Here is an 8077-nt window from a genome sequence, read left to right on the forward strand (position 1 = left end):
CCACCACAGCTCCCACACTGCTTTTCACGTATGCATCCCTTCACTTCTCTCCAGACCTCCATGATTTCATATTTAACAGCGAAGAGCCCCCCTTCAACCATATTCTCCTCTGCTTCCAGAGTTACCTTTTTAATTCCAACATTGAACATGTTGTTTCCCTGTTGTGGTGGGTTAAATGGTGTGTGTGTGTGTGTGTGTGTGTGTGTGCACGTGCTCAGTTGCTCAGTCTTGTCTCTTTGCTACCCTATAGACTGTAGCCCACCAGGCTCCTCTGTCCATGGGATTTTCCAGGCAAGAATACTGGAGTGGGTTGTCATTTCCTCCTCCAGAGGATCTTCCTGACCCAGGGATCTAACTCTTGTCTCCTGTGTCTCCTGCATTGCAGGTAGATTTCTTTACCGCTGAGCCATCGGGGAAGTCCAAGTTGAATGGTAGCCCCACCGACAAAGATATGTCCATGTCCTAACATCTGAAATCATGAATGTGAACTTATTTAGGAAAAAGGTCTTTGCAGATAGGATTAAGTTAAGGATCTTGAAATAAGACCTTTCTGGATTAACCAAGAGGGTCCTGAAAACAGTGACAGGTGTCCTTAAAAGAGAAAGGCAGAAGAAAGGCCATTAAAGATGGAAGCAGAGATTAGAGCAATGTTATCATAAGCCCAGAGATGCCTGAGCCGTCAGCAGCTAGAATAGGCAAGAAAGTGATTCTACTCTGGAGCCTTTGGAGGAAATGCAGCCCCACTGACACCTTGGTTTAGGGCTTCTGGCCTCCAGAAAATAAATTTGGGTTTTCTTGAGCCACCAAGTTTGTGGTAATTTATTATGGCAGCCCTAGGAAACTTACACACTTGCCTCAAACTCTTCAATGGCCCCTCCTGGTCAGGATTAAATGGCCCAGGGAGCCTGCTGAGGGCTGATTCTGCCACCTCTCCAGCCTCGTTGCTCACCCTGCATGTTCCAGCTGTACAGAATTACTGATGGTCTCTGAGCATCCCACCAGGGTGATCAGGCATCCTGGTTTGCCTGGAACTGGCCTGGTTTTGGCACTGAAACTCCTGCATCCCAGGAAACTCCTCGGTCTTGGGCAAACTAGAATGTTTTTTTCCCTTTCTGCCATGCTGTCTAAATCTTAATTCAGGCCATTCCCTCTGCCTAAATTGTTCAAAAAACTCCACTTTGGGACAAGACTCAAATAAGGGTCAACGGGGGCCGTCCAGAGGTGAGGGGTGGGCCACCTACACCTTGGGGAGCCCAAGCCTGGATCACGCTATGAACCATAAAGACAACATTTATCCTGCCAGGGACCCAGAGTCAGCTGGCAACAGAGCCTCAGGCACCGGCAGCAGTGAGGGGTTGACAACCTGGGTGTGGTTCTAGCCCCATAGGAAGCGTCACAGTTGGCACTGGTGTGGGTGAACGAAGGCAGTGGCCTAGAGGAAGTGGCTATGGATGGGAGTCACCGCATGGCTGCTGGGTAAGGAGGAGACACAGGCAAGGGCTTTTTTGGCAGGAGGAATCCAATGATCCTGAGGGTTAGAGACAAGCAGTCAAAATAACAGTTAGGAGTGCATTTGGCAGCATGTAACAAAGCCTGAGCAGCTGTGGCTTAAATAATTAGAAGGTAAAGTTTCTCACAGAATAAGAAGTTCAAGGCAGCTTGGCTAATTTATCAGGGCTGTGGTTCTTATCTTTTCTCTCACCTTCAGCATGTGGCTTTTGCCCTTAATGTCTGATGATGGCTGCTCCCATAGATACTTCCTCATTCTGGACCCAGATTGGGGGGAAAAGCCAAAACCCCTGGAACCATATCTGTTTATTCAGGGAGGGAAGACTTCTTGCTCTTTTTTTTTTTCTTTTAATGCAATAGCTCTACATACTTTTAAATTTATTTGTTGTGTTTTTTGCCTGTGCTGGGTCTCTGTTGCTCCAAGTGGGATTTCCCTAGTTGCAGCAAATGGGGCTACTCTCTCGTTGCAGTGTGCAGGCTTCTATTGTGGTGACTTCTCTTGTTGCAGAGCGCAGGCTCTAGGGCACATGGGCTTCAGTAGCTGTGGTGCATGGGCTTAGCTGCCGGGCTATATGTGGAATCTTCTTAGATCAGGGATCAACCCCACGTCCCCTGCATTGGCAGGTGGATTTTTAACCACCAGACCACCGGGGAATTCTGGAAGACCTCTAAGAACCTCAGGCCACAGCACTGCAGCAAGGAAGTGTGTCACATGACTCTAACTGCAAGGGAGCCTGGAAAGGTGATGGTTCCCGCTTTGCAACAAGGGAGAATGGAGTTGTGCTTGGCTTTTGGGTAGGCAATCCACAATATCTGCCACAGGGGACCATTCCTAGGACCCACTGGCTGGTGAGGTGTTTCATTTTCACAACCCTTGGTCTTGTCTCCCCTGTAAAGTAGTTTCTGCTTCTAGGATTGAAGTCAATTGACATGCAGGACAATGTGATGTTAGGTAAAGATGGATGAGGATTCTCAGAGATGCCTGCAGTTCTGTAGGATGCCAGTGAGCTATGATAAAGCTGGACTGAGGCAGCCCCACAAGCCCCTAGAAGCTGTCAGGGTGCTCTGCACAGCAGTGGGTGTGATCAGCTTTGCCATGTAGGGCTTACTGATGACTGCAGTCTCAAGGGAGAAGCTGGGCAAAGGGATTGCCTGGAGAAGGGACCTTTAACTCAACTCTTTTGACAGTGAACATCTCACAAACTGAGCCCTAAGGAAGGAACAGAGACTGGTGTCGGGTGATGCCAGAGCTTTGGGGATGAGTTCAAGTTCACTGCCCCAAATCTGGATGAAGACTGAACCCAGACACTGAGACAAGTAGTGGGAAAAGTGGTTTAGGTGGGAGGGTGAATTGTTGTACTATTCACAACATAACAGATATTGAGATGGTTTTGGGGGGCTGCTGGGCCAGTCCCAGGGAAAGGAAGTTATCATTCAATAGTCATTCACTCAGTAAAAATTGACTTTACGCCTGCTATGTGTCAGGCTTTGTATGAAGCAGTAGAGATACAAACCAGGAATATAGTCTTTGACCTCAGGAGGCATACAGTCTAGCTAGAGAGAAAGGTGTAGAACAGCTCATTATATAGTCAAGAATCCAATTATAGCTGAAGCATGCTAGGAAGGAGTCCAGGAGGCAGGGGACATCCAAGGAGGGGAAGAATGGGTCAGTCAGAAGAAACAGGATCTAACTGAAGTGAAGAAAGCCTTAGACAGATCAATAGCAAGTCTGCTATGGCTAGAGCCCAGAGAGAGAGAGAAGTAGCTGGTGGCCCCAGTCTGCCAAGGAAGGCAGGGATTACGTCCTAATGGGCGTTAGACTGTGGCGAGGGGTTTGGACTTAATTTTAAGGCTGGACTATGCCCCTGTGACTCTGAAAGGTGGCAAGTATCGGATGTTGAAAAGAGGCAATGGGCAGGAGCCCATACTTCTCATGTGGGCCCCGGGTTACCATCAAACAGAACAGAAAGAGTCAGACTCTGCTCCCAGACCAAACTTAGGACGTGCAAGCTGTGTCTGGTTCCTGGAAGTGACAGCTGGCTGGCAGAGAAACAGTTCCATGGAAGGTCGGACTGACAGGCTAGGGATCGCCCTCTGCCTTCTTTCAGTAATGAAATTTACGTAGGAAGGAACAGAGATGGGAAGGGAAAGAGGAGGAACAGGTGCTGCCCCAGAAAGTGAAAAAGAGAAATTTTCCTCATGGGAAGCTTGCTGAGGAAACTGTTAGGTTTCATCACAGCTTCCTTCAGTCAAGCTGAAGCTGGTAAAGGGCCACAAGGTTAAGTGGCTCAGATGCCAGACACCTGCCGGACCTCACTGAAGACTCTGATGCCCAGTGAACAATAGGACTTGTTATAGTCAACTATAGAGTTATACAGAGTTGTGCAAACCTGTGAACTCACTCTACCTGATCCCAAAGGCCAGAGGTCAATGCCTAATTCACACAACTGCCATGACTGGGCCCTTTGAGTTCCTCCTAAACTACTCTGTCCAACTCTTTGAGACCCATGGACTGCAGCATGCCAGGCTTGATAGTGGACAGGGAAGCCTGGTCTGCTGCCATCCTTGGGGTTGCAAATAGTCGGACACGACTGAGTGACTGAACTGAAACTACTCTCGGTTGCCTCCCAGGAGTGTATTCTCTTTGTTGATTTACTCTTTTACAGAGCCTCATGGTCTAGATGGTCTCAAAATAAAGACATCCAACAGGCTTTGAGTGGCCAGAGCAGTTGAAAACTGAACCCAGTAGCAAAAGCCTTGCTCTACCCTGTAAGGCAAGAGAGCTGATAGCACTGAACAAGTTTTCGGGAAGCAGGTGCTGAAGAAGGGGCTGAGCTGAACCAAGCCCAGTTTTAATCTGTAATCCTTGGGCTTTCACATGTTTTGACTGAAACACATAGTAAGAAATCGTCTTTTTTTGTGTGATGCAGAATTCACATTCCTGTGCACAATTGAAACAAAAGTTTTCCAAAATAATAGTTCCTTTTTCTACATGTGATGCACTCTTCAGTATTTCAAAAGTTGAAGATTACTTGGGAAGGTTGAGAAGAACCAAAGGACTGGGATTTGAGGACTTTGGTTGTCTCCATCAGCAAGCTCAAGGCTTCAGGAAACCAAGTTCATGCACACAGGTCAATTATTTTCCTTTATTCCATCAATGAATATTTAGAATTTGAAATTGAACAGCCACTAACCACTTGGGGAGAAACACGTGGAGACATGGAGAAGCATCATAGTGAATGTCTTTCTTGGACCTTCCAGCCCAGCCCAGTCACCATCTGAATGTGGTTGAGTGAATACCCCAGACAATGCCGCACAGAAAAGAACAGCCCCACTGAGCCCTGCCCAAAGTTCTAAGCCACAGAACCATAAGCAAATAAAATGTTTACACCCCCTAACTTTAGGGATAGTCTTTAGAGCAAATTATAAGTGGGATAGGTGTGCAGGGATACTGTGGAGGCCAGCTTCAGCTGCTCAGCTCATGACAAGTCAGGAGTTAGAAACAAGGATGCTGTCAGAGTGCCTTATAGAATCTGAGATGGAACACTTGAATCTGTCCCTGCAGCCATGTCTCAAGGAGCTGTTGTGTGTCCTGTGTTATATTTTAAACTGGCGAGATGGTAGGAAATGAGTTGCAGCCTCCATTTTCAAAGATTTGAAATTTGGGTGTAGGTTACAGAAACTAGACAACTGCACAAATGAATATCAATGACAGATGATGGAAGGTGCTTAAAGGAAACACACCGGATACCTTTAAGCAGGCAACAGGGCTTGCACCCTCCCTCACTGGTCCATGTACTCCACCTGTGAAGGGTGAGAAGTCAGCTGGAGGAGCTCTGAACACCTGGCCAGGCAGACTCAAAGGGAGAGAAGTAAGAGCAGGAGCCCGGTTTCCAATGTAGAGTAGGGGTCAGGGAAGGACTTCCAGAGGAAGTAGTGCTGATGCTGAACCCTGAAGGATAGATCACACATAGCCAGGCAAACAGGACACACTGCACATGCAAAGGCTGCATGGAACATCTGAGGCGCTGGAAGACAGCCAGGGTGGCTGGAGAGGATCAAGGCCATACAAGTCCAAGAGGGACTTGATTCAGAGTGGGGAATCTCTGGCCCATGCTTATACCACCACCAAGAAGGAGGCCCTGATTTTATCTTCCATTTAAAAATGTTTCCTTTGCACTTTGGATTCTGTTTTGGGCAGGTATTGGGTGAGGAATTTGAGAAAACAAACATATAAAACAAACCCAGGCTGCAGCTAATTAAGAGGAGGTTGCAGAAGAGCCGTTGGCAAGGCACTGCTTGCAGCAGACAGAAAACATATGGAGTATTTGGACATCTCCTAGGAGCATGCAAGAGGTGAGTGGGGGAACGCTACTTCCCACTTCCTGGCAGAACGGATAAGGACACAGCCAGACACAGACCAGGGGCAGAAAATGGGCCAAGCCCATTTGTCAGGAGTCACTAGGACTTCCTGCCAGTGAGGGATACAAAGACAGGTTCCTCTCTAACATGGAGCCAGGTGGGTGGGCATCATGGCTGAGGACAGAGGAAGCTGTTTCCAACGCCAGGGCAGCACAGGGAAATGGGATGAGCAGGAAGGTGGAGAGGGGGAAGGACATACCTGTTCAGTGGCCAGCCCTACACACCTTCTGGTTTCAACCCATAGGCAGTGATCTTGAGCCTGCCTGCTGTCCAGTGTGGCCTCAGATAGCAAGGACCAGGAGAGACAAAGAGCCCACCACTAGGGGCAGAGAGCGTGAAGGTGTTGGGATGAAGGCTCGATACCTGAACCCTGTGACTAAGCCACCCCCTGATTGTTTCCCAAAGAAGGTGGGGGGGGCACACACAAAAGGCAAGTGCCAATGGGACCAGGGTATTCATCAATCTTAGTCTTAGGGGCTTAGTGTCTGAGACACTGCAGAGACTCTCCAGTAAGACAGATCTTGACTGAGAAGAGGGCCTGGGTCAAGGACCTCAGGGATTCATCTTCCAGCTTCCCTCTCCAGGGTTCAGGCTGTGGGGTTAAAGCTGGTTTACCAGCTAGACACCTAGTTACACATGGAGAAGGTGGACCGGGAAGAGAGGACAGCCAGACCTCTACCAGGCCACCCATCCCTGGGACAGTGGCTCCAGGTCTGGCTGCCATGAAGAGAAGACAGAAGAAAGGAAAAGAAGCAGACGGCTGTTGTGGGACAGATGACATGGACAGAGGGCATGGAGCCCCATCAACGAGTAAACTACTGGTGAGTATGTGTTCTTGGAAGCGCGCAGTGAGATGACCCCTGCCCTTGCCCTCATCCTCTCCATCATCCATCCTATTACAACAACACTGTTTGTGTCGGGTCCCCACCCTTCTCTCCCCTTCCACCTTCTTAGGAACTTGCTGCCATCAATTACACCTTTTATTTTCCAAACATCCACCAGCTCTTCTTAACTGGGTCATTTCTATCAGCATCTGGACACTCCCCAGTCTCTCCCACTCTCAACAAATGACTAAATCATTCCCTTGACCCCCGCATGTTAGGGAACTGTTGACTAAAACTGCCTGCCTTGGCCAGGCATGATGATAACCACTTGCCTGAGTTGTCTTGCAACAGGAAGTCTGATAAAAAAAATGTAGAGTTTCTAACCGGGAGAATTTGGGAGGGGACAAAGAGAAGGGAGGAGACCATACATCCTACCCACCTCCCAGAAACCCTCACGCTGGAATCCAACTTGGCTGAGAGATGTGGGCACCCGCAGGGAGGACCCTGAGTCAGACCAAATATGGGCCCAGCACGATGACTGGCTGGAGAAAACCAGAAAACGAACCCCATTACAGCAAAACCTGGGACCGTGAACCACATGGCAGGGCAGTTCTCCTGGGCTCCCTTACCTAGCTGCTTTCCACCTGGGTGCCCGTTCCCAATAAAGGCTTTTGCTTTGTCAGCATTTGTGTCTCCTCGGACAGTTCATTTCCAAGTGTTAGACAAGAGCTTATTCTCAGGTCCCGGAAGGGGTTCCCCTTCCTGTAAGGTACACACCCTCTCCACGGACAACACTCATCTCCAAAGTCAGTCTACATTTTCTGTGTCCATTTTCTCACCTTCCAAGTCCTGACTCACTTCCCTTCTGTGCACTCTGATCCGGCTTTGCTTTCATCGTTCTGCTGACAAACCTGCTGCTAAACCCACCAGTGGCAGCTTGGCCCTAAACGGCGCACGCAGCCCTGCCCCCTTCCATCTCTGCAGCATGCGGCCTGTTGACCGCTGTGCCTCTGCTAGGACCCTCCTGCTTCTCACCCACTTCCCTGGTAGCTTCTTCCCTATCTCCTTTCCCCAGACTTTGTGCTGCCTCCACAGCCCCTCCTCCCATAGACAGGGGTTTTCAGCACTGGCTGCATATTAGAGTCACCTGGGGACCTTTTGGAGAAGGCAATGGCACCCCACTCCAGCACTCTTGCCTGGAAAATCCCATGGATGGAGGAGCCTGGTGGGCTGCAGTCCATGGGGTCGCTAGGAGTCGGACACGACTGAGCGACTTCACTTTCACTTTTCACTTTCATGCATTGGAGAAGGAAATGGCAACC

Source organism: Bos indicus x Bos taurus, chromosome 19 (genome assembly GCF_003369695.1).
Source record: "Bos indicus x Bos taurus breed Angus x Brahman F1 hybrid chromosome 19, Bos_hybrid_MaternalHap_v2.0, whole genome shotgun sequence".
NCBI classification, from domain to species: Eukaryota; Metazoa; Chordata; class Mammalia; order Artiodactyla; family Bovidae; genus Bos; species Bos indicus x Bos taurus.